At 48.3% G+C, this 24710-nt stretch overlaps 1 pseudogene; it reads left to right on the forward strand.

Annotated features, from left to right (window-relative positions):
* The window catches only part of LOC135536878 (cullin-4A-like), a 36906-nt pseudogene extending 25420 nt beyond the window's left edge, over positions 1–11486 (forward strand).
* Positions 11487–24710: the final 13224 nt, after the last annotated feature.

Here is a 24710-nt window from a genome sequence, read left to right on the forward strand (position 1 = left end):
CAGACGTGTCTCTGTGTGTCTCTGTTCCAGACGTGTCTCTAACTGTGTGTCTCTGTTCCAGACGTGTCTCTAACTGTGTGTCTCTGTTCCAGACGTGTCTCTGTGTCTCTGTTCCAGGCGTGTCTCTAACTGTGTCTCTGTTCCAGACGTGTCTCTGTTCCAGACGTGTCTCTGTTCCAGACGTGTCTCTGTTCCAGACGTGTCTCTGTGTCTCTGTTCCAGGCGTGTCTCTGTGTCTCTGTTCCAGACGTGTCTCTGTGTCTCTGTTCCTGACGTGTTTCTAACTGTGTCTCTGTTCCAGACGTGTTTCTAACTGTGTCTCTGTTCAAGACGTGTCTCTGTGTCTCTGTTCCAGACGTGTCTCTGTGTCTCTGTTCCAGACGTGTCTCTAACTGTGTCTCTGTTCCAGACGTGTCTCTAACTGTGTGTCTCTGTTCCAGACGTGTCTCTAACTGTGTGTCTCTGTTCCAGACGTGTCTCTAACTGTGTGTCTCTGTTCCAGACGTGTCTCTGTGTGTCTCTGTTCCAGACGTGTCTCTAACTGTGTGTCTCTGTTCCAGACGTGTCTCTAACTGTGTGTCTCTGTTCCAGACGTGTCTCTGTGTCTCTGTTCCAGGCGTGTCTCTGTGTCTCTGTTCCAGGCGTGTCTCTAACTGTGTCTCTGTTCCAGACATGTCTCTGTTCCAGACGTGTCTCTGTTCCAGACGTGTCTCTGTGTCTCTGTTCCAGACGTGTCTCTGTGTCTCTGTTCCAGACGTGTCTCTGTGTCTCTGTTCCAGACGTGTCTCTAACTGTGTCTCTGTTCCAGACGTGTCTCTAACTGTGTCTCTGTTCCAGACGTGTCTCTAACTGTGTCTCTGTTCCAGACGTGTCTCTGTGTCTCTGTTCCAGACGTGTCTCTGTGTCTCTGTTCCAGGCGTGTCTCTAACTGTGTCTCTGTTCCAGACGTGTCTCTGTTCCAGACGTGTCTCTGTTCCAGACGTGTCTCTGTTCCAGACGTGTCTCTGTTCCAGACGTGTCTCTGTTCCAGACGTGTCTCTGTTCCAGACGTGTCTCTGTGTCTCTGTTCCAGACGTGTCTCTGTGTCTCTGTTCCAGACGTGTCTCTGTGTCTCTGTTCCAGGCGTGTCTCTGTGTCTCTGTTCCAGGCGTGTCTCTAACTGTGTCTCTGTTCCAGACGTGTCTCTGTTCCAGACGTGTCTCTGTTCCAGACGTGTCTCTGTGTCTCTGTTCCAGACGTGTCTCTGTGTCTCTGTTCCAGACGTGTCTCTGTGTCTCTGTTCCAGACGTGTCTCTAACTGTGTGTCTCTGTTCCAGACGTGTCTCTGTGTCTCTGTTCCAGACGTGTCTCTAACTGTGTCTCTGTTCCAGACGTGTCTCTAACTGTGTCTCTGTTCCAGACGTGTCTCTGTGTCTCTGTTCCAGGCGTGTCTCTGTGTCTCTGTTCCAGGCGTGTCTCTAACTGTGTCTCTGTTCCAGACGTGTCTCTGTTCCAGACGTGTCTCTGTTCCAGACGTGTCTCTGTTCCAGACGTGTCTCTGTTCCAGACGTGTCTCTGTGTCTCTGTTCCAGACGTGTCTCTGTGTCTCTGTTCCAGACGTGTCTCTGTGTCTCTGTTCCAGACGTGTCTCTGTGTCTCTGTTCCAGACGTGTCTCTAACTGTGTCTCTGTTCCAGACGTGTCTCTAACTGTGTCTCTGTTCCAGGCGTGTCTCTGTGTCTCTGTTCCAGGCGTGTCTCTGTGTCTCTGTTCCAGGCGTGTCTCTAACTGTGTCTCTGTTCCAGACGTGTCTCTGTTCCAGACGTGTCTCTGTTCCAGGCGTGTCTCTGTTCCAGACGTGTCTCTGTTCCAGACGTGTCTCTGTTCCAGACGTGTCTCTGTGTCTCTGTTCCAGACGTGTCTCTGTGTCTCTGTTCCAGGCGTGTCTCTGTGTCTCTGTTCCAGGCGTGTCTCTGTGTCTCTGTTCCAGGCGTGTCTCTAACTGTGTCTCTGTTCCAGACGTGTCTCTGTTCCAGACGTGTCTCTGTTCCAGACGTGTCTCTGTTCCAGACGTGTCTCTGTTCCAGACGTGTCTCTGTGTCTCTGTTCCAGACGTGTCTCTGTGTCTCTGTTCCAGGCGTGTCTCTGTGTCTCTGTTCCAGACGTGTCTCCGTGTCTCTGTTCCAGACGTGTTTCTAACTGTGTCTCTGTTCCAGACGTGTTTCTAACTGTGTCTCTGTTCAAGGCGTGTCTCTGTTCCAGACGTGTCTCTGTGTCTCTGTTCCAGACGTGTCTCTAACTGTGTCTCTGTTCCAGACGTGTCTCTGTTCCAGACGTGTCTCTGTTCCAGACGTGTCTCTGTTCCAGACGTGTCTCTGTGTCTCTGTTCCAGACGTGTCTCTGTGTCTCTGTTCCAGGCGTGTCTCTGTGTCTCTGTTCCAGACGTGTCTCCGTGTCTCTGTTCCAGACGTGTTTCTAACTGTGTCTCTGTTCCAGACGTGTTTCTAACTGTGTCTCTGTTCAAGACGTGTCTCTGTTCCAGACGTGTCTCTGTGTCTCTGTTCCAGACGTGTCTCTAACTGTGTCTCTGTTCCAGACGTGTCTCTAACTGTGTGTCTCTGTTCCAGACGTGTCTCTAACTGTGTGTCTCTGTTCCAGACGTGTCTCTAACTGTGTGTCTCTGTTCCAGACGTGTCTCTAACTGTGTGTCTCTGTTCCAGACGTGTCTCTAACTGTGTCTCTGTTCCAGACGTGTCTCTAACTGTGTCTCTGTTCCAGACGTGTCTCTAACTGTGTCTCTGTTCCAGACGTGTCTCTGTGTCTCTGTTCCAGACGTGTCTCTGTGTCTCTGTTCCAGGCGTGTCTCTGTGTCTCTGTTCCAGGCGTGTCTCTAACTGTGTCTCTGTTCCAGACGTGTCTCTGTTCCAGACGTGTCTCTGTTCCAGACGTGTCTCTGTTCCAGACGTGTCTCTGTTCCAGACGTGTCTCTGTGTCTCTGTTCCAGACGTGTCTCTGTGTCTCTGTTCCAGACGTGTCTCTGTGTCTCTGTTCCAGACGTGTCTCTAACTGTGTCTCTGTTCCAGACGTGTCTCTAACTGTGTCTCTGTTCCAGACGTGTCTCTGTGTCTCTGTTCCAGGCGTGTCTCTGTGTCTCTGTTCCTGGCGTGTCTCTAACTGTGTCTCTGTTCCAGACGTGTCTCTGTTCCAGACGTGTCTCTGTTCCAGACGTGTCTCTGTTCCAGACGTGTCTCTGTTCCAGACGTGTCTCTGTGTCTCTCTTCCAGACGTGTCTCTGTGTCTCTGTTCCAGGCGTGTCTCTGTGTCTCTGTTCCAGGCGTGTCTCTGTGTCTCTGTTCCAGGCGTGTCTCTAACTGTGTCTCTGTTCCAGACGTGTCTCTGTTCCAGACGTGTCTCTGTTCCAGACGTGTCTCTGTTCCAGACGTGTCTCTGTTCCAGACGTGTCTCTGTGTCTCTGTTCCAGACGTGTCTCTGTGTCTCTGTTCCAGACGTGTCTCTGTGTCTCTGTTCCAGGCGTGTCTCCGTGTCTCTGTTCCAGACGTGTCTCCGTGTCTCTGTTCCAGACGTGTTTCTAACTGTGTCTCTGTTCCAGACGTGTTTCTAACTGTGTCTCTGTTCAAGACGTGTCTCTGTTCCAGACGTGTCTCTGTGTCTCTGTTCCAGACGTGTCTCTAACTGTGTCTCTGTTCCAGACGTGTCTCTAACTGTGTGTCTCTGTTCCAGACGTGTCTCTAACTGTGTGTCTCTGTTCCAGACGTGTCTCTAACTGTGTGTCTCTGTTCCAGACGTGTCTCTAACTGTGTGTCTCTGTTCCAGACGTGTCTCTAACTGTGTGTCTCTATTTCCAGACTGTGTGTCTCTGTTTCAGACGTGTCTCTGTGTCTCTGTTCCAGACGTGTCTCTGTGTCTCTGTTCCAGACGTGTCTCTGTGTCTCTGTTCCAGACGTGTCTCTGTGTCTCTGTTCCAGGCGTGTCTCTGTGTCTCTGTTCCAGGCGTGTCTCTGTGTCTCTGTTCCAGACGTGTCTCTGTGTCTCTGTTCCAGACGTGTCTGTGTCTCTGTTCCAGACGTGTCTCTGTGTCTCTGTTCCAGACGTGTCTCTGTGTCTCTGTTCCAGACGTGTCTCTGTTCCAGACGTGTCTCTAACTGTGTCTCTGTTCCAGACGTATCTCTGTGTCTCTGTTCCAGGCGTGTCTCTGTGTCTCTGTTCCAGGCGTGTCTCTAACTGTGTCTCTGTTCCAGACGTGTCTCTGTTCCAGACGTGTCTCTGTTCCAGACGTGTCTCTGTTCCAGACGTGTCTCTGTTCCAGACGTGTCTCTGTTCCAGACGTGTCTCTGTTCCAGACGTGTCTCTGTTCCAGACGTGTCTCTGTTCCAGACGTGTCTCTGTTCCAGACGTGTCTCTGTTCCAGACGTGTCTCTGTGTCTCTGTTCCAGACGTGTCTCTAACTGTGTCTCTGTTCCAGACGTGTCTCTAACTGTGTCTCTGTTCCAGACGTGTCTCTGTGTCTCTGTTCCAGGCGTGTCTCTGTGTCTCTGTTCCAGGCGTGTCTCTAACTGTGTCTCTGTTCCAGACGTGTCTCTGTTCCAGACGTGTCTCTGTTCCAGACGTGTCTCTGTTCCAGACGTGTCTCTGTTCCAGACGTGTCTCTGTTCCAGACGTGTCTCTGTTCCAGACGTGTCTCTGTTCCAGGCGTGTCTCTGTTCCAGACGTGTCTCTGTTCCAGACGTGTCTCTGTTCCAGACGTGTCTCTGTTCCAGACGTGTCTCTGTGTCTCTGTTCCAGGCGTGTCTCTGTGTCTCTGTTCCAGGCGTGTCTCTGTGTCTCTGTTCAGAGCGTGTCTCTGTGTCTCTGTTCCAGACGTGTCTCTAACTGTGTCTCTGTTCCAGACGTGTCTCTGTGTCTCTGTTCCAGGCGTGTCTCTGTGTCTCTGTTCCAGGCGTGTCTCTAACTGTGTCTCTGTTCCAGACGTGTCTCTGTGTCTCTGTTCCAGACGTGTCTCTGTGTCTCTGTTCCAGGCGTGTCTCTGTGTCTCTGTTCCAGACGTGTCTCTGTGTCTCTGTTCCAGACGTGTTTCTAACTGTGTCTCTGTTCCAGACGTGTTTCTAACTGTGTCTCTGTTCCAGACGTGTCTCTGTTCCAGACGTGTCTCTAACTGTGTCCGTCTACAGGGTAAGAAGGAGCTGCAGGTGTCTCTGTTCCAGACGTTGGTGCTATTGATGTTCAACGAGGGGAGGAGTTCAGCGTGGAGGAGATCAAATCAGCCACTGGCATAGGTACCGCTTCTCCTCTGTCTGTCTGTCTTCATAGGTACAGCTTGTCCTGTCTGGCTGTCTTCATAGGTACAGCTTGTCCCTCTGTCTGTCTGTCTTCATAGGTACAGCTTGTCCCTCTGTCTGTCTGTCTTCATAGGTACAGCTTCTCCCTCTGTCTGTCTGTCTTCATAGGTACAGCTTCTCCCTCTGTCTGTCTTCATAGGTACAGCTTCTCCCTCTGTCTGTCTGTCTTCATAGGTACAGCTTCTCCCTCTGTCTGTCTTCATAGGTACCGCTTCTCCCTCTGTCTGTCTTCATAGGTACAGCTTCTCCCTCTGTCTGTCTGTCTTCATAGGTACAGCTTCTCCCTCTGACTGTCTTCATAGGTACAGCTTCTCCCCTCTGTCTGTCTTCATAGGTACAGCTTCTCCCTCTGTCTGTCTGTCTTCATAGGTACAGCTTCTCCCTCTGTCTGTCTGTCTTCATAGGTACAGCTTCTCCCTCTGTCTGTCTGTCTTCATAGGTACAGCTTCTCCGTCTGTCTGTCTGTCTTCATAGGTACAGCTTCTCCGTCTGTCTGTCTTTATAGATACAGCTTCTCCATCTGTCTGTGTGTCTTCATAGGTACAGCTTCTCCCTCTGTCTGTCTGTCTTCATAGGTACAAAAGGTCTGGTCCTTTCCTTAGATGAATCTAACTCCTCTCCTTATTTATCTCTAGTTTAGATTGATTCTGATCCCCGTCAGCCAATGCCAATGGTGGCAGCTCGTGTTACTGGGCTCCGACACAATGAAAAAGACATTAGACTGATTTTTACAATGTACCAACATTTAAACATTAACATTTAGTCTTGCTCTTCATTGTAACCAGAGGGCTAATAATAATATGCATGCCAGTCTCTTGGCTGAGAGTTGAGAAACACTGACTGCATTACTTCTTGTTTTTATAAAAACACGTTGTGTTGGAAATTCCAAATGGTTTGCTTCGTCAACTTACACCAGACGTGCCACGGGGTCTTTTCAGAGTCCCCAGGTCCAGAACAAATGACAAGTACAGTATTATACAGAGCCATGACTGCATGGAACTCTTCTGTCTTATGGAGAGCAAGTGGACAGCAACCCAACAAATTAAGCAACGGCACCTCGCCTCTCCCCATGTGACCTCGAGCAATACGCTCTTTTGTGGTTATGAAACATTTCTGGGCTCTTATTTCTGCTAGAAACATGGAACCAACACTTGTTGCGTTTTATTTTTTGTTCAGTATCGGGGGAAAAAGCACAGGACTTTGAGAGAGCGGCCCTGCGGTACACCACACTTTACATGTTTGGCATTAGAGAAGGTTCTATTAGATTGCCATATCACAGGTCTTTCTCAACAACAGGTTAGGGTCAATGATATCAAAGGATGCACTGAATTCTAACAGTACAGCTCCTGCAGTCTTATCCATTTATTTTAACCAGTCATCAATGATTCGTGTCAGTGCCGTCCGTACATGTTGAGTGCCCTTCTAATCACCTCTATTTCTCTTCTACATTAATCTCATTGCGTATTTGGGGTTAATAACATTTTGGCTCATTCATGAAATGCATGTAATTTCTCAATTAAACTTGATGTATATGGAAGTAGTGTAACTGTGATCTGTGTCCCGTTCCGTCCCCAGAGGAGGGTGAGTTGAGCGTACCCTGCAGTCTCTGGCCTGTGGGAAGGCGCGCGTCCTCAATAAGAGTCCCGGGGAAGGACATAGAGACGGAGACCGCTTCAACTTCAACAACGACTTCAGACACAAACTGTTCCGCATCAAGATCAACCAGATTCAGATGAAGGAAACGGTAGGGTTAACATCTCTATGTCTCTGTGAAGGAAAGCGGTAGGGTTAACACCTCTGTCTCTGTGAAAAAGCAGTAGGGTTAACACCTCTCTGACTCTGTGAAGGAAACGGTAGGGTTAACACCTCTCTGTCTCTGTGAAGGAAACGGTAGGGTTAACACTCTCTCTGACTCTGAAGGAAACGGTAGGTTAACACCTCTACGTCTCTGTGAAGGAAACGGTAGGGTTAACGTCTCTGAAGGAAACGGTAGGCTTAACACCTGTCTCTGTGAAGGAAACGGTAGGGTTAACACCTCTCTGTCTCTGTGAAGGAAATGGTAGGGTTAACACCTCTCTCTGTCTCTGTGAAGGAAACGGTAGGGTTAACACCTCTCTCTGTCTCTGTGAAGGAAACGGTAGGGTTAACACCTCTCTGTCTCTGTGAAGGAAGCGGTAGGGTTAACACCTCTCTGTCTCTGTGAAGGAAACGGTAGGGTTAACACCTCTCTGTCTCTGTGAAGGAAACGGTAGGGTTAACACCTCTCTGTCTCTGTGAAGGAAACGGTAGGGTTAACACCTCTCTGTCTCTGTGAAGGAAAGCGGTAGGGTTAACACCTCTCTGTCTCTGTGAAGGAAACGGTAGGGTTAACACCTCTCTGTCTCTGTGAAGGAAACGGTAGGGTTAACACCTCTCTGTCTCTGTGAAGGAAACGGTAGGGTTAACACCTCTCTGTCTCTGTGAAGGAAATGATAGGGTTAACACCTCTCTCTCTCTGTGAAGGAAACGGTAGGGTTAACGTCTCTGTGAAGGAAACGGTAGGGTTAACACCTGTCTCTGTGAAGGAAACGGTAGGGTTAACATCTGTCTCTGAAGGAAACGGTAGGGTTAACATCTGTCTCTGAAGGAAACGGTAGGGTTAACATCTGTCTCTGAAGGAAACGGTAGGGTTAACACCTCTGTCTCTGTGAAGGAAATGGTAGGCTTAACACCTCTCTGTCTCTGTGAAGGAAATGATAGGGTTAACACCTCTCTCTCTGTGAAGGAAACGGTAGGGTTAACGTCTCTGTGAAGGAAACGGTAGGGTTAACATCTGTCTCTGTGAAGGAAACGGTAGGGTTAACATCTGTCTCTGAAGGAAACGGTAGGGTTAACATCTGTCTCTGAAGAAACGGTAGGGTTAACACCTCTGTCTCTGTGAAGGAAACGGTAGGCTTAACGCCTCTCTCTGTGAAGGAAACGGTACATTGTCAAGTCTGTGCCTGCCTGTTGAACAGAAAGGGGTGCTGACTCTAATCCTTGTGTCTGTTATATCAGACTAATTCATCCATATAATGGTGCTTTCCACTGAGGGTTGACACTCCAGGTTCCGTCATGTATATCTTATTGCCTAAGTTTTGAGTTCCTCCCTTGCCCATCATTGGAGGAAGTGTGGCCATCATGCATTCACACAGTCAACTCTCCAGTTGGAGTCATTTTATTCAGGAAGTGAAACGTTCACAGAAAATAAATGGTGAATTACAGTTGTGTTGGTTGTGTGTCCAGGTTGAAGAGCAGGTGACCACCACAGAGCGTGTGTTGATGTTTCTGTGTGTGTGTCCAGGTAGAGGAGCAGGTGACCACCACAGAGCGTGTGTTGATGTTTGTGTGTGTGTGTCCAGGTAGAGGAGCAGGTGACCACCACAGACAGAGCGTGTGTTGATGTTTCTGTGTGTGTGTCCAGGTAGAGGAGCAGGTGACCACCACAGAGCGTGTGTTGATGTTTCTGTGTGTGTGTCCAGGTAGAGGAGCAGGTGACCACCACAGAGCGTGTGTTGATGTTTCTGTGTGTGTGTCCAGGTAGAGGAGCAGGTGACCACCACAGAGCGTGTGTTGATGTTTCTGTGTGTGTGTCCAGGTAGAGGAGCAGGTGACCACCACAGAGCGTGTGTTGATGTTTCTGTGTGTGTGTCCAGGTAGAGGAGCAGGTGACCACCACAGACAGAGCGTGTGTTGATGTTTCTGTGTGTGTGTCCAGGTAGAGGAGCAGATGACCACCACAGAGCGTGTGTTGATGTTTCTGTGTGTGTCCAGGTAGAGGAGCAGGTGACCACCACAGAGCGTGTGTTGATGTTTCTGTGTGTGTGTCCAGGTAGAGGAGCAGGTGACCACCACAGAGCGTGTGTTGATGTTTCTGTGTGTGTGTCCAGGTAGAGGAGCAGGTGACCACCACAGAGCGTGTGTTGATGTTTCTGTGTGTGTGTCCAGGTAGAGGAGCAGGTGAGCACCACAGACAGAGCGTGTGTTGATGTGTCTGTGTGTGTGTGTCCAGGTAGAGGAGCAGGTGACCACCACAGAGCGTGTGTTGATGTTTCTGTGTGTGTGTCCAGGTAGAGGAGCAGGTGACCACCACAGAGCGTGTGTTGATGTTTCTGTGTGTGTGTCCAGGTAGAGGAGCAGGTGACCACCACAGACAGAGCGTGTGTTGATGTTTCTGTGTGTGTGTCCAGGTAGAGGAGCAGGTGACCACCACAGAGCGTGTGTTGATGTTTCTGTGTGTGTGTCCAGGTAGAGGAGCAGGTGACCACCACAGAGCGTGTGTTGATGTTTCTGTGTGTGTGTCCAGGTAGAGGAGCAGGTGACCACCACAGAGCGTGTGTTGATGTTTCTGTGTGTGTGTCCAGGTAGAGGAGCAGGTGACCACCACAGAGCGTGTGTTGATGTTTCTGTGTGTGTGTGTCCAGGTAGAGGAGCAGGTGAGCACCACAGACAGAGCGTGTGTTGATGTGTCTGTGTGTGTGTGTCCAGGTAGAGGAGCAGGTGAGCACCACAGAGCGTGTGTTGATGTTTCTGTGTGTGTGTGTCCAGGTAGAGGAGCAGGTGAGCACCACAGAGCGTGTGTTGATGTTTCTGTGTGTGTGTCCAGGTAGAGGAGCAGGTGAGCACCACAGAGCGTGTGTTGATGTTTCTGTGTGTGTGTCCAGGTAGAGGAGCAGGTGAGCACCACAGAGCGTGTGTTGCTGTTTCTGTGTGTGTGTGTCCAGGTAGAGGAGCAGGTGAGCACCACAGAGCGTGTGTTGATGTTTCTGTGTGTGTGTGTCCAGGTAGAGGAGCAGGTGAGCACCACAGAGGCGTGTTGATGTTTCTGTGTGTGTGTGTCCAGGTAGAGGAGCAGGTGACCACCACAGAGCGTGTGTTGATGTTTCTGTGTGTGTGTGTCCAGGTAGAGGAGCAGGTGAGCACCACAGAGCGTGTGTTGATGTTTCTGTGTGTGTGTGTCCAGGTAGAGGAGCAGGTGAGCACCACAGGCGTGTGTTGATGTTTCTGTGTGTGTGTGTCCAGGTAGAGGAGCAGGTGAGCACCACAGACAGAGCGTGTGTTGATGTGTGTGTGTGTGTCCAGGTAGAGGAGCAGGTGAGCACCACAGGCGTGTGTTGATGTTTCTGTGTGTGTGTGTCCAGGTAGAGGAGCAGGTGAGCACCACAGAGCGTGTGTTGATGTTTCTGTGTGTGTGTGTCCAGGTAGAGGAGCAGGTGACCACCACAGAGCGTGTGTTGATGTTTCTGTGTGTGTGTGTCCAGGTAGAGGGCAGGTGACCACCACAGAGCGTGTGTTGATGTTTCTGTGTGTGTGTGTCCAGGTAGAGGAGCAGGTGACCACCACAGAGCGTGTGTTGATGTTTCTGTGTCGTGTGTCCAGGTAGAGGAGCAGGTGAGCACCACAGAGCGTGTGTTTCAGGACAGACAGTACCAGATCGACGCGGCCGTTGTCCGCATCATGAAGATGAGAAAACCCTGGGCCACAACCTGTTGGTGTCGAACTATACAACCAGCTCAAGTTCCCCGTCAAGGTACTCTTTCATTTTTCTCTCTCTCTCTCTCTCTCTCTCTCTCTCTCTCTCTCGTTCTTTTTTCCTACCCTGAAATATAGTCACATCAAACAGTCATTCACATCAAGTAAACTGCACTGTACACCCTCAGCTCTAAGCTGCATATGCCCTTCAGTGCCATTCCTCTGTGTGTTCTCTCTCCTCTGTGTGTTCATTCCTCTGTGTGTTCTCTCCTCAGCCTGGAGACCTGAAGAAGCGGATTGAGTCGCTGATTGACAGAGACTACATGGAGAGAGACAAGGAGAGTCCCAACCAGTACCACTATGTGGCCTGAGGGGGCGCCACCTCCATCCTCCACCCCTCCGGTGCCCTGCCAGTGGGCTCAGCGAGTCAGAATCAGCTGGCCCTGATATAGCCCCATCTCTCCTTGAACTGCCCCACCCCCTCACTGCCCCCCCTGCTTCTGGGGCCAGCTCTGAGAGGGCCAGTCTGGAGGCCAGAGCCCAACCTGGTCCAACACCACCCTCATTGGGGGACTCAGAGCAGGCTGGGTCCTGGGGCTGGAGGAGTCTGTCTGGTGGGTGGAAGGCCGGCCGGCACACATCATCCGCTGACGCTAACAACGAGAACAGCGTAGAACTTTCTCAAATGTGTTGTTTTGGGAGGGGGGGGGGTCTGTCCACATCTGTCTGTCTCAGTTCCACTGTAGTTTAGCTCCTGTTGATTATTCAGGTTGTTTCTGTGAGATAACAACATGTACCGGCCTGGGGTAACACTGGCAGTGTTGTCAGACAGGGTACAGGAACAGGTTGGGGGGGGGGGTTCACATGGATACCGATTACAAGGAGTGACGAGGGGAGGGATGCTTTTGGGTGGGGGACACTCTCTCCTGTATTTTGACCAACACTTTCACGCTCTGAATTTTGTAGACCAGATTGTATTCTTTGTAAGAGAGAAAGGAAACATTAATAAATTGATATTTAATGAAGAGTTAATTCATGGTGTGAACATAAATGGATTGAGTAGTTGTGTGTAACATAGTGGTGTGACTGAGTAGTTGGTTGACCCTGTGAGAAGAAATCCTCGACTGAATCTCAAGTTTTCTCTGTTAATCCTTTCAACTGTGTTCACCAACATGATGTTTCTGTGTGTCTATGGAGGGAGCTACAGGCTGACAGTGCATGGCTACAGGCTGACGGGGCATGACTCTAGGCCAGGCTACAGGCTGACAGTGCCAGGCTACAGGCTGACAGTGCATGGCTCTAGGCCAGGCTACAGGCTGACAGGGCATGACTCTAGGCCAGGCTACAGGCTGACAGGGCATGACTCTAGGCCAGGCTACAGGCTGACAGTGCCAGGCTACAGGCTGACAGTGCATGGCTCTAGGCCAGGCTACAGGCTGACAGTGCATGGCTCTAGGCCAGGCTACAGGCTGACAGGGCATGGCTCTAGGCCAGGCTACAGGCTGACAGGGCATGACTCTAGGCCAGGCTACAGGCTGACAGGGCATGGCTCTAGGCCAGGCTACAGGCTGACAGGGCATGACTCTAGGCCAGGCTACAGGCTGACAGTGCATGACTCTAGGCCAGGCTACAGGCTGACAGTGCATGGCTCTAGGCCAGGCTACAGGCTGACAGGGCATGACTAGGCCAGGCTACAGGCGGACGGGGCACGGCTCTAGGCCAGGCTACAGGCTGACAGTGCATGACTCTAGGCCAGGCTACAGGCTGACAGTGCCAGGCTACAGGCTGACAGTGCATGGCTCTAGGCCAGGCTACAGGCTGACAGTGCACGCCTCTAGGCCAGGCTACAGGCTGACAGGGCCAGGCTGACAGTGCATGACTCTAGGCCAGGCTACAGGCTGACAGTGCACGCCTCTAGGCCAGGCTACAGGCTGACGGGGCACGGGTTTAGGCCAGGCTACAGGCTGACGGGGCACGGCTTTAGGCCAGGCTACAGGCTGACGGGGCACGGCTTTAGGCCAGGCTACAGGCTGACGGGGCACGGCTTTAGGCCAGGCTACAGGCTGACGGGGCACGGCTTTAGGCCAGGCTACAGGCTGACGGGCACGGCTTTAGGCCAGGCTACAGGCTGACGGGGGCACGGCTTTAGGCCAGGCTACAGGCTGACGGGGCACGGCTTTAGGCCAGGCTACAGGCTGACGGGGCACGGCTCTAGGCCAGGCTACAGGCTGACTGGGGCACGGCTCTAGGCCAGGCTACAGGCTGACGGGTGCACGGCTCTAGGCCAGGCTACAGGCTGACGGTGCACGGCTCTAGGCCAGGCTACAGGCTGACGGTGCACGGCTCTGGGCCAGGCTACAGGCTGACGGTGCACGGCTCTAGGCCAGGCTACAGGCTGACGGTGCACGGCTCTAGGCCAGGCTACAGGCTGACGGTGCATGGCTCTAGGCCAGGCTTCAGGCGGACGGGGCATGGCTCTAGGCCAGGCTACAGGCTGACGGGGCACGGCTCTAGGCCAGGCTACAGTCGGACGGGGCACGGCTCTAGGCCAGGCTACAGGCGGACGGGGCACGGCTCTAGGCCAGGCTTCAGGCGGACGGGGCACGGCTCTAGGCCAGGCTACAGGCGGACTGGGCACGGCTCTAGGCCAGGCTACAGGCGGGCGGGGCAAGGCTCTAGGCCAGGCTACAGGCGGACGGGGCACTGCTCTAGGCCAGGCTACAGGCGGACGGGGCACGGCTCTAGGCCAGGCGGGACGGGGGGCATGGCTCTAGGCCCAGGCTACAGGCGGACGGGGGGCACGGCTCTAGGCCAGGCGGACGGGGCATGGCTCTAGGCCAGGCTACAGGCGGACGGGGCATGGCTCTAGGCCAGGCGGACGGGGCATGGCTCTAGGCCAGGCTACAGGCGGACGGGGCACGGCTCTAGGCCAGGGAGAGTAATTCTGCCTGTGAAGTCATTCCTCAGAAACAAATTATCCTTGCTGCAGTAGGAGGAGTGTGATTGGCCTGTGATGTCAGAGGTTCTGGTCCCAGCTTGTCTCCTTTTGGCGAGCTGTTGTGGAATCACCTCCCCCCCCAAACCTCTCCTCATCCCTGTGTGTCTGAAGTGGCTTCCTCTGGTCTCCTCTCCATCTCAACCAAAACTAAGTCTGTTTACCAGCAGTTAGCTATTTGAATAATAAAATGATTTCACAGAAGTACAGAAAAGCAAAGTATTTTAAACTATTGCGGTTCTCATCTTCGAGGCTGCCCCTCCACTCCTCCCAACAGAACAGGATGTATGTGGCTTAGTGATGAGTCAGAGGAGCTGCTGCTGCTTGTAAGTGTTGCGTTTAGAGTAGTCCTCTTCACACCACCACCCCTACATTCTTATCAACCTTACTGGCCAGGAGGATCCCTTACTGAAGAAATCAACCTTACTGGCCAGGACCCCTGAAGAAATCAACCTTACTGGCCAGGACTAAAGAAATCCCTGGCCAGGACCCCTAAAGAAATCAACCTTACTGGCCAGGACCCCTAAAGAAATCAACCTTACTGGCCAGGACCCCTGAAGAAATCAACCTTACTGGCCAGGACCCCTAAAGAAATCAACCTTACTGGCTAGGATCCCTAAAGAAATCAACCATGTTGTTTTGGTCAAATAAAACCCGCACACACAGAACACACTTACACATTTCAATCTTATCTATGATGCCTTGTCACTTAACCTGCCTTCATGTACATATCTACCTCAAATAGCTCGTACCTCTGCACATTGATCTGGTACTCCTGTATATAGCTCCAAATTGATCTGGTACTTCCTGTATATAGCTCCACATTGATCTGTATTTCCTGTACTTCCACCTGTATATAGCTCCACATTGATCTGGTACTTCCTGTATATGTTGATCTGGCTCCAGCTCCATTGATCTGGTACTTCCTGTATATAGCTCCACATTGATCTGGTACTTCCTGTATGGAGCTCCACATTGATTGATCTGTATGGCTACTTCCTGTACTTCCTGGAGCTCCACATTGATCTGGTACTTCCTGTATGGAGCTCCACATTGATCTGGTACTTCCTGTATGTAGCTCCACATTGATCTGGTACTTCCTGTATGTAGCTCCACATTGATCTGGTACTTCCTGTATGTAGCTCCACATTGATCTGGTACTTCCTGTATGGAGCTCCACATTGATCTGGTACTCCTGTATATAGCTCCATTGTGTTTCATTCCTCTTGTTACCATTATTTTTAAACTACGTTGTTGGTTAGGGGCTTGTAATCAAGCATTTCACAGTGAAGTCTACACCAGTTGTATTGGGCGCAGGTGGCAAATAAAATTTGATTTGAAATAAATATGTTTGGGCTTTTTACTGTCAAATTGCAGTCTACAAATGTTTTTATTATCAACCCACATCTGAATCTAGTTGATGATCCCTGGAATAGACGGATGAAGACGAGATAAAGTCTAACTGAGCGAGGCACCAGTTGTCTCAAATCTCGCCTTGATATTGCCTATATCCCAAACGGCAGCTTAGTCCCTATTTAGTGCACTACTTTTCACCAGAGCCCCTATAGGGAATAGGGTGCTGTGATAAGAGGTCAACATAAAACTATGTAGTGTTGTAGTGATAAAGGTCAGAGTAACAGTACTACTGGAAGTCCAGGTATTCATGGCTTCACTCATTCCTTCCCAGGTTCCGGAACCCCCTTGTCAATTGCCAGAGAGAGAGAGTTGGTATACACCCCAAATGACACCCTATATAGTGCACTACGTTTGAACAGAGTCCATAGGATCCATAGTGCTCTGGTCAAAAGTAGTGCACAATATAGGAATAGTGCCATTTGAAACACCGAAATAGTCAGCTGACTGCCCAGGGCGGTACTCTTCCCTGACCTGGCTCCTCACATGGCTCAGTCTCACTGCCGTTCCTCTCTACTATAAGACACGACTACTGCTGTCTGCCTTTCCTCTTTACTGTAAGACTGACTACTGCTGTCTGTCTTTCCTCTCTACTATAAGACTGACTACTGCTGTCTGCCGTTCCTCTCTACTATAAGACTGACTACTGCTGTCTGCCGTTCCTCTTTACTATAAGACTGACTACTGCTGTCTGCCTTTCCTCTTTACTATAGGACTGACTACTGCTGTCTGCCTTTCCTCTTTACTATAAGACTGACTACTGCTGTCTGCCGTTCCTCTCTACTATAAGACTGACTACTGCTGTCTGCCTTTCCTCTATACTATAAGACTGACTACTGCTGTCTGCCTTTCCTCTTTACTATAAGACTGACTACTGCTGTCTGTCTTTCCTCTTTACTATAAGACTGACTACTGCTGTCTGCCTTTCCTCTCTACTATAAGACTGACTACTGCTGTCTGCCGTTCCTCTTTACTATAAGACTGACTACTGCTGTCTGCCTTTCCTCTTTACTATAAGACTGACTACTGCTGTCTGCCGTTCCTCTCTACTATAAGACTGACTACTGCTGTCTGTCTTTCCTCTTACTATAAGACTACTACTGCTGTCTGCCTTTCCTCTTTACTATAAGACACTGACTACTGCTGTCTGCCTTTCCTCTACTATAAGACTGACTACTGCTGTCTGCCTTTCCTCTTTACTATAAGACTGACTACTGCTGTCTGCCTTTCTCTCTACTATAAGACTGACTACTGCTGTCTGCCTTTCCTCTTTACTATAAGACTGACTACTGCTGTCTGCCGTTCCTCTTTACTAGGACCTACTACTGCTGTCTGCCTTTCCTCTTTACTATAAGACACTGACTACTGCTGTCTGCCTTTCCTCTTTACTATAAGACACTGACTACTGCTGTCTGCCTTTCCTCTTTACTATAAGACTGACTACTGCTGTCTGCCGTTCCTCTCTACTATAAGACTGACTACTGCTGTCTGTCGTTCCTCTCTACTATATGACTGACTACTGCTGTCTGCCTTTCCTCTTTACTATAAGACTGACTACTGCTGTCTGCCGTTCCTCTTTACTATAAGACTGACTACTGCTGTCTGTAAGACTGACTACCTGTCTGCCTTTCCTCTCTACTATAAGACTGACTACTGTCTGCCGTTCCTCTTTACTATAAGGCACTGACTACTCTTTCCTTTCCTCTCTACTATAAGACTGACTACTGCTGTCTGCCTTTCCTCTCTACTATAAGACTGACTACTGCTGTCTGCCGTTCCTCTTTACTATAAGACTGACTACTGCTGTCTGCCTTTCCTCTTTACTATAGGACTGACTACTGCTGTCTGCCGTTCCTCTTACTATAAGACTGACTACTGCTGTCTGCCTTTCCTCTCTACTATAAGACTGACTACTGCTGTCTGCCTTTCCTCTCTACTATAAGACTGACTACTGCTGTATGCCTTTCCTCTCTACTATAAGACTGACTACTGCTGTCTGCATTTCCTCTTTACTATAAGACTGACTACTGCTGTCTGCCTTTCCTCTTTACTATAAGACTGACTACTGCTGTCTGCCTTTCCTCTTTACTATAAGACTGACTACTGCTGTCTGCCTTTCCTCTTTAATATAAGACTGACTACTGCTGTCTGCCTTTCCTCTTTACTATAAGACACTGACTACTGCTGTCTGCCGTTCCTCTTTACTATAAGACTGAGACTGCTGTCTGTCTTTCCTCTCTACTATGCTGTCTGCCTTTCCTCTTTACTGTAAGACTGACTACTGCTGACTGCCTTTCCTCTTTACTATAATACACTGGGTTTTATATATATATATATATATATATCTCCACATAGATCACAGACCAGTTATAAAACATTGGCCACCATCCTTTATTTAAAAAGGGTCACATCGACATATTTTCCAAGTGAGCCAAGACAGCAGTATACATGGTTAACGCAACATAAAACACATACATCTACTAGATCATTAGTACTTGTTTATCTGCTATGTACATATGTTTTCTTTCCTTTTTTAGGGTTGCTAGGGGCCTCCCTTTGGGTCAATAAATAGCTGTTGTTTTTAGCTGACGTTTTCAAATATCCAAAACGAAATAACACATTCTATGATACAGTATTTTACAGTAGATTCTGATTTGAGCAGGGTTTTCCAGTAGTAGCACAGTACTGAGTCGTGTCAGGGAGGGAGGTGTCGGTCGCCATCGGGCTGTAAAAGAGGGTGTCGCTGGCTGCCTCACGTGACGGTGCTGGGTGGTTCTAAAGCTTGGTTCACGTGACTGGACGTTCCCTCCTGGTATTAATGACATGAAAGGGAGCGATACTGTCCGACTTCTGCAACCTGCTCCGAAAACAGGACCAAGAATATGAAAAAATATTAAATAACCGCCATATAAAAGGGGACAGAATAACAGGAAAAGGAAGGTCGACCTTTACTTTTCGGGGTTGTTGTTGCACTGCCTGGACAGCTGCTTTGGACAAGCGGTGTGTGCTATCCGTTAAACTGAACTCTGGACTTGAAACATGACTCGAACATGTCCATTCCTTGTCGGGCTCGCCTGCTTTGCGATTCTTGGTAAGTGTTTATTATAGTGGTGGTCGATCGAGGACGGTTACTGAGACGGAGGGGAAGTGAAACGACGTCATAATCTCCGCTTGTGTTATATTATCGTGTAGTATGGTGATTTGTTAATTCGTCATAAGGAAGTTAGACATAAATAATTCTATAGGGGCCTATGACATAAAGCATATTCTTTTATGTTTTTGGATATACGTTTTATTTATGGACGTTTCGGTGTAATGTTATTTTTTTCTCTCTGTCGTATTTGTACACATGTTGATTTCGTCATGATGTCCAGGACATGTTGTGTGACAGACAGTAGAAGGTCAAGTGAATCAAATGGGATCAGACAAACGGGCATTTTGTTTTCCTAAAATCAACAGCGCGTCTGTCTCTCTGTCAACCCATTGTTCCGGGAACGCTTCACGTGACCGTAGAGGTGCTTTGTGTGTTGAAACACTGGAGCCTCTATGACCGACCATTAGCTGGCCGCTCATACTGAGAGACACAAACACACAGATGTCTTGTCACAGCACTGTCAAGTCAACCGACTATAAGCTATAGGCCTAATGTAGTTGTGGTCTGGATTTTTTTTTCTACTGTTTTGTGGAAAGTTTGTGTGCTGTGCTACTATTCACGGGCCAGGTCACAGGTTCATTGACATTTGAAACAGTGTCCCTTGCCTTTATTTTGTATTTAATAGTGATAAGATCCAGGCCTACATAAGAACTGGAATCGGGTTGGTAATGTGTGTGTTGTAGTCAACCTGTGATTATAGTGTTGAGTCACACCTCTTCTCTCTACTGCTGTGGAAACAGTATTATAGTGTTCCAGTGTGGTTGCTCTTTGTTTCAGTGTTGTCTGTTTTGCTATCTTTGTGTGTGTGTGTGTGTGTGTGTGTGTGTGTGTGTGTGTGTGTGTGTGTGTGTGTGTGGTGTGTGTGTTAGGGAGGATGTGAGGCAGGCAGGGTCATGTTCAACTACTGGAGTAAAACTCCCTGAGTCATCATCACACTGGTGCATGAGGCACAGCAGGGCCTGTTGCTCTGCTCTCAACCAGGCCAGATAATTAATAGACATTAATAACCCACTAAATTCTGTTTTCCTGGGACCCAAGCTTAGGAAAATATGCAACTATACATAAATATCGGTACATTTCATTGCCATTATGCCTAATATAAATGCAATATAGACAAACACCATTAAAACACACATCTGTCTAGGTTGGAACTGTTGCTGTTAAAATTCATTAAATAATTTTCATTCTGAACTGGAGCAAACTGATTGATCACATCACACAGATGCAGAGCAGACAGGCTTTCTGATAGTGCAACCCTAAGTAACAGTACAGATGAAGATGAAAAAGGATCAGGCCTACCGTACATCTTACTGTACAAATGATCAGGCCTACTGTACATCTTACTGTACAAATGATCAGGCCTACGGTACATCTTACTGTAGAAATGATCAGGCCTACGGTACATCTTACTGTAGAAATGATCAGGCCTACGGTACATCTTACTGTAAAAATGATCAGGCCTACCGTACATCTTACTGTACAAATGATCAGGCCTACGGTACATCTTACTGTAGAAATGATCAGGCCTACGGTACATCTTACTGTAGAAAGGATCAGGCCTACCGTACATCTTACTGTACAAAGGATCAGGCCTACGGTACATCTTACTGTAAAAAGGATCAGGCCTACGGTACATCTTACTATAGAAATGATCAGGCCTACGGTACATCTTACTGTAGAAATGATCAGGCCTACCGTACATCTTACTGTAAAAATGATCAGGCCTACCGTACATCTTACTGTAAAAGGATCAGGCCTACCGTACATCTTACTGTAAAAAGGATCAGGCCTACCGTACATCTTACTGTAGAAATGATCAGGCCTACGGTACATCTTACTGTAAAAAGGATCAGGCCTACCGTACATCTTACTGTAGAAATGATCAGGCCTACGGTACATCTTACTGTAGAAATGATCAGGCCTACGGTACATCTTACTGTAGAAATGATCAGGCCTACGGTACATCTTACTGTAGAAATGATCAGGCCTACTGTACATCTTACTGTAGAAATGATCAGGCCTACGGTACATCTTACTGTAGAAATGATCAGGCCTACTGTACATCTTACTGTAGAAATGATCAGGCCTACGGTACATCTTACTGTAGAAATGATCAGGCCTACGGTACATCTTACTGTAGAAATGATCAGGCCTACCGTACATCTTACTGTAAAAATGATCAGGCCTACCGTACATCTTACTGTAAAGGATCAGGCCTACCGTACATCTTACTGTAAAAAGGATCAGGCCTACGTACATCTTACTGTACAAATGATCAGGCCTACCGTACATCTTACTGTAAAAGGATCAGGCCTACCGTACATCTTACTGTAAAAAGGATCAGGCCTACCGTACATCTTACTGTAGAAATGATCAGGCCTACGGTACATCTTACTGTAGAAATGATCAGGCCTACGGTACATCTTACTGTAGAAATGATCAGGCCTACGGTACATCTTACTGTAGAAATGATCAGGCCTACGGTACATCTTACTGTAGAAATGATCAGGCCTACGGTACATCTTACTGTAGAAATGATCAGGCCTACTGTACATCTTACTGTAGAAATGATCAGGCCTACGGTACATCTTACTGTAGAAATGATCAGGCCTACGGTACATCTTACTGAATAAATTATTGTTGAAAGAAAGTCTAGGTTGGAACTGTTGCTGTTAAAATTCAAGTCATGTTTTATTCTGAACTGGAATAAACTGATTGATCACATCACACATGTATAGACCAGAAAACACACACACACAGTCCTTTTCTAGTCTATATCTGTGTGATGTGATCAGTTTATTCCAGTTCAGAATATAAAATATGTATTTTAACAGCAACATGTCTATTCTGGGCTCTGTTTTTAGACAGTAATCATTCTCAGCCTTGAAACTTTATATGTACTTGTTTTTTAAGTAAGCCAGAGTTGAGAACCCTGACTCACATCAGTATGTGGTGCCAAACCGGACCAGAACATCTACTGCTTTCTCAGTCAGGCAGGAGACTACTTCCTGCTGTAGTTGAGCAACCCAGAACTGTGTGTGGGTTTGCCTCAAACAGCGTCTTGCTTCACTCAGTTTATTCCAGTAAAGAATCAAAATGATGAGTTGTCTTCATCTTTACTGTTACTTAGGGTTGCACTATCAGTAGCTAACTAGCTTGCTTTGGCGAATGTTAGCTATTAGCCGTGTACAATGCCAGGGGATTGTTTGAAAGAGAAACTCACATCTACTACTATGAGAGTTAGTTAGTTAGTACTCCCATATTTCGGCTTATCATCACCTCTTATAAAATGACAACAATGTCTTGCTAGCTGACCTTTCCACTGTCGAAGCGATGTTTCCTGAAGCATTCAGCCCTGCTCTGAAAGACCTCCCTGGGTTTACCATCATGCTGTGGATGTTTGGTCAGGACATGTCGTTTAATTAATTTGTTCCTTATGCGACACTCATTACTAAGCACTTTCACACACAAAATACATTGTGGGTGCTCCTCGTTATAAGTTTGTATGAAAGAGAGAGAAACTCATCGCTGTATATGTGTTTCATGACAATTGAGCTCAGTCAGAATTTATGGCAAGCTTGACTACATTATTTTGATGACAGCTGGCGAGTGAGAATACCAAGTCATTGGATGACGGCGCGTCATCTGCTGCTGAACTACAGCGCTGCGTCGCGTTGGTCGCGGAGTGATCTTCAATTAAAACTGCAGAAAAAAAGATCCAGTAAATCGCGATGCACACAGGCTTCTCCTCTCAGTCGCGCAGCTGCCAAACTGAGCAGAGACCACTGCATAAGCAGAAAGCGCACTGAACAGAGAGAAGCAGATGCACTTGGCCAAATCAATTCCAGTAATTAAAGAAACCACAGCCAGCATCAGGCCTCGTCAGGCTCCCTTGCTCTGGAAGCTGATGACCTCATATTAGATAGACAGGTGTGCGTCTTAAGTGGCACCCTATTCCTAATGTAGTGCACTACATTTAACCAGGGCCTATAGGGGTTAGTGCACTACTTTTAACCAGGGCCTATAGGGCTGCTCAAAAATAGTCCTGGTCAAAAGTAGTGCACTATATAGGGTGCCATTTAGAATGTACCCTTAGTTCATCTGACATTCATTCTGTCTGAACACAAGTGCTGATTTGGATGAATTGATCCTCTGAGGAGAGAAAGGAAGCCCGTCTCGACTATTGAGGCACGCCCACGCCCTCTGGTCAGGCACAACTTAGCCACACACTAATAACCTGACCTTTAACAGTATGTCGGTAGACACATATTTAACCCCTCGACCTCTGTGTCCGTTGTGGCAGCCAGCAGGTGTAAATGAGTGAATAGTGCACTATATAGGGTATGCCATTTGGAACACAGAGCAGGTATTAATAGTCTGTAGTAGGCTGTGTGCCAGACTAAAGGGTTGGTAATACAGGGGTTTGGTAATGGTACATGTGAAGGAGGAGGGAGGGACCTGGCAGTTATACATCTGCACTGTCGTTACATCATCACGGGAAACATTCTAGAACTCCTCTCATGCTTGGAACTGAACTACGAGAACTTATTCTGGTCGTACGGACAGAAGACGATGCTTCTCAGCTGTGGACGTGAGGGTTCTGGATCACGTTGTGGACGTGAGGGTTCTGGATCGCGTTGTGGACGTGAGGGTTCTGGATCGCGTTGTAGACGTGAGGGTTCTGGATCGCGTTGTAGACGTGAGGGTTCTGGATCGCGTTGAAGACGTGAGGGTTCTGGATCGCGTTGAAGACGTGAGGGTTCTGGATCGCGTTGTGGACGTGAGGGTTCTGGATCGCGTTGAGGACGTGAGGGTTCAGGCTGTGTATTCACTTATCTGTCTATCTCGATTGATATGTAACCTGAGTCCCTGTCTCATCTCATAATATATATACATATACACTAAACATAAAGGACCATAAGTAGCATAATGTGAACCACAACACGTGGTCCTTGGGTCAATACATACCTGAATGGGCCCGAGCAAACCATATGCTAAAGGCTACCGGTTAACATTATCAAACAACATGGGTTCTACAATCTTGTCAATAATAATAATGTATATAATAATTACAATAATGTCCTTAATATAGCACAGGACACATAACACTAAGCTTCGTCAAGAAGGCATACTGGAGAGTTCTGATGGCTGGTGTAGTGTGTGTGTGTGTATGGTGGCCATCTTTAATATGGTCAGCTGGTGACCACCTGATGTGTCAGGTGGCGGTCAGGTGACTTGGCGGCCATTTTGGAGAAACACTTTGCCACTGTTGACAGTGAACTGGGCCTTAAACATGGAATAATCCCCAACACTCCAACCTCATGAGAGCAAAAAAAAACGTTTTATTTTCCTCCAAAAACAACTTAATATTAAAGGAGAGTCTTTGATTTGACGGCATGCACATGTGCAGTTTGGCACGAGACGGCCGTTACAACAGATAAACGTGTTTCACACTTAGAAGCGTGACCATGGGTTTCTATTGGAGAAGTAGTTTCTGCCTATCGTCATACTGTACTGTTTTTGATAATACGACTCAGGTTGGTGCTCAAGTGATGGTGGTGATGATGGTGGTGATGATGGTGTCTCTCCCAGGTTGTGTGACTGTAGTCCAGTCAGTCAGGGTTATAGTGATGATGATGATGATGATGGTGGTGTCTCTCCCAGGTTGTGTGACTGTAGTCCAGTCAGTCAGGGTTATAGTGATGATGATGTGATGATGATGATGTCTCTCCCAGGTTGTGTGACTGTAGTCAGTCAGTCAGGGTTATAGTGATGATGATGATGATGATGATGTCTCTCCCAGGTTGTGTGACTGTAGTCCAGTCAGTCAGGGTTATAGTGATGATGATGATGGTGTCTCTCCCAGGTTGTGTGACTGTAGTCCAGTCAGTCAGGGTTATAGTGATGATGATGATGATGATGATGTCTCTCCCAGGTTGTGTGACTGTAGTCAGTCAGTCAGGGTTATAGTGATGATGATGATGGTGTCTCTCCCAGGTTGTGTGACTGTAGTCCAGTCAGTCAGGGTTATAGTGATGATGATGATGATGATGATGTCTCTCCCAGGTTGTGTGACTGTGTCAGTCAGTCAGGGTTATAGTGATGATGATGATGGTGTCTCTCCCAGGTTGTGTGACTGTAGTCAGTCAGTCAGGGTTATAGTGATGATGATGATGATGATGATGTCTCTCCCAGGTTGTGTGACTGTAGTCCAGTCAGTCAGGGTTATAGTGATGATGATGTCTCTCCCAGGTTGTGTGACTGTAGTCCAGTCAGTCAGGGTTATAGTGATGATGATGATACATGATGATGATGGTGTCTCT

This window comes from Oncorhynchus masou, unplaced genomic scaffold (genome assembly GCF_036934945.1).
Source record: "Oncorhynchus masou masou isolate Uvic2021 unplaced genomic scaffold, UVic_Omas_1.1 unplaced_scaffold_674, whole genome shotgun sequence".
Lineage (NCBI taxonomy): Eukaryota > Metazoa > Chordata > Actinopteri > Salmoniformes > Salmonidae > Oncorhynchus > Oncorhynchus masou.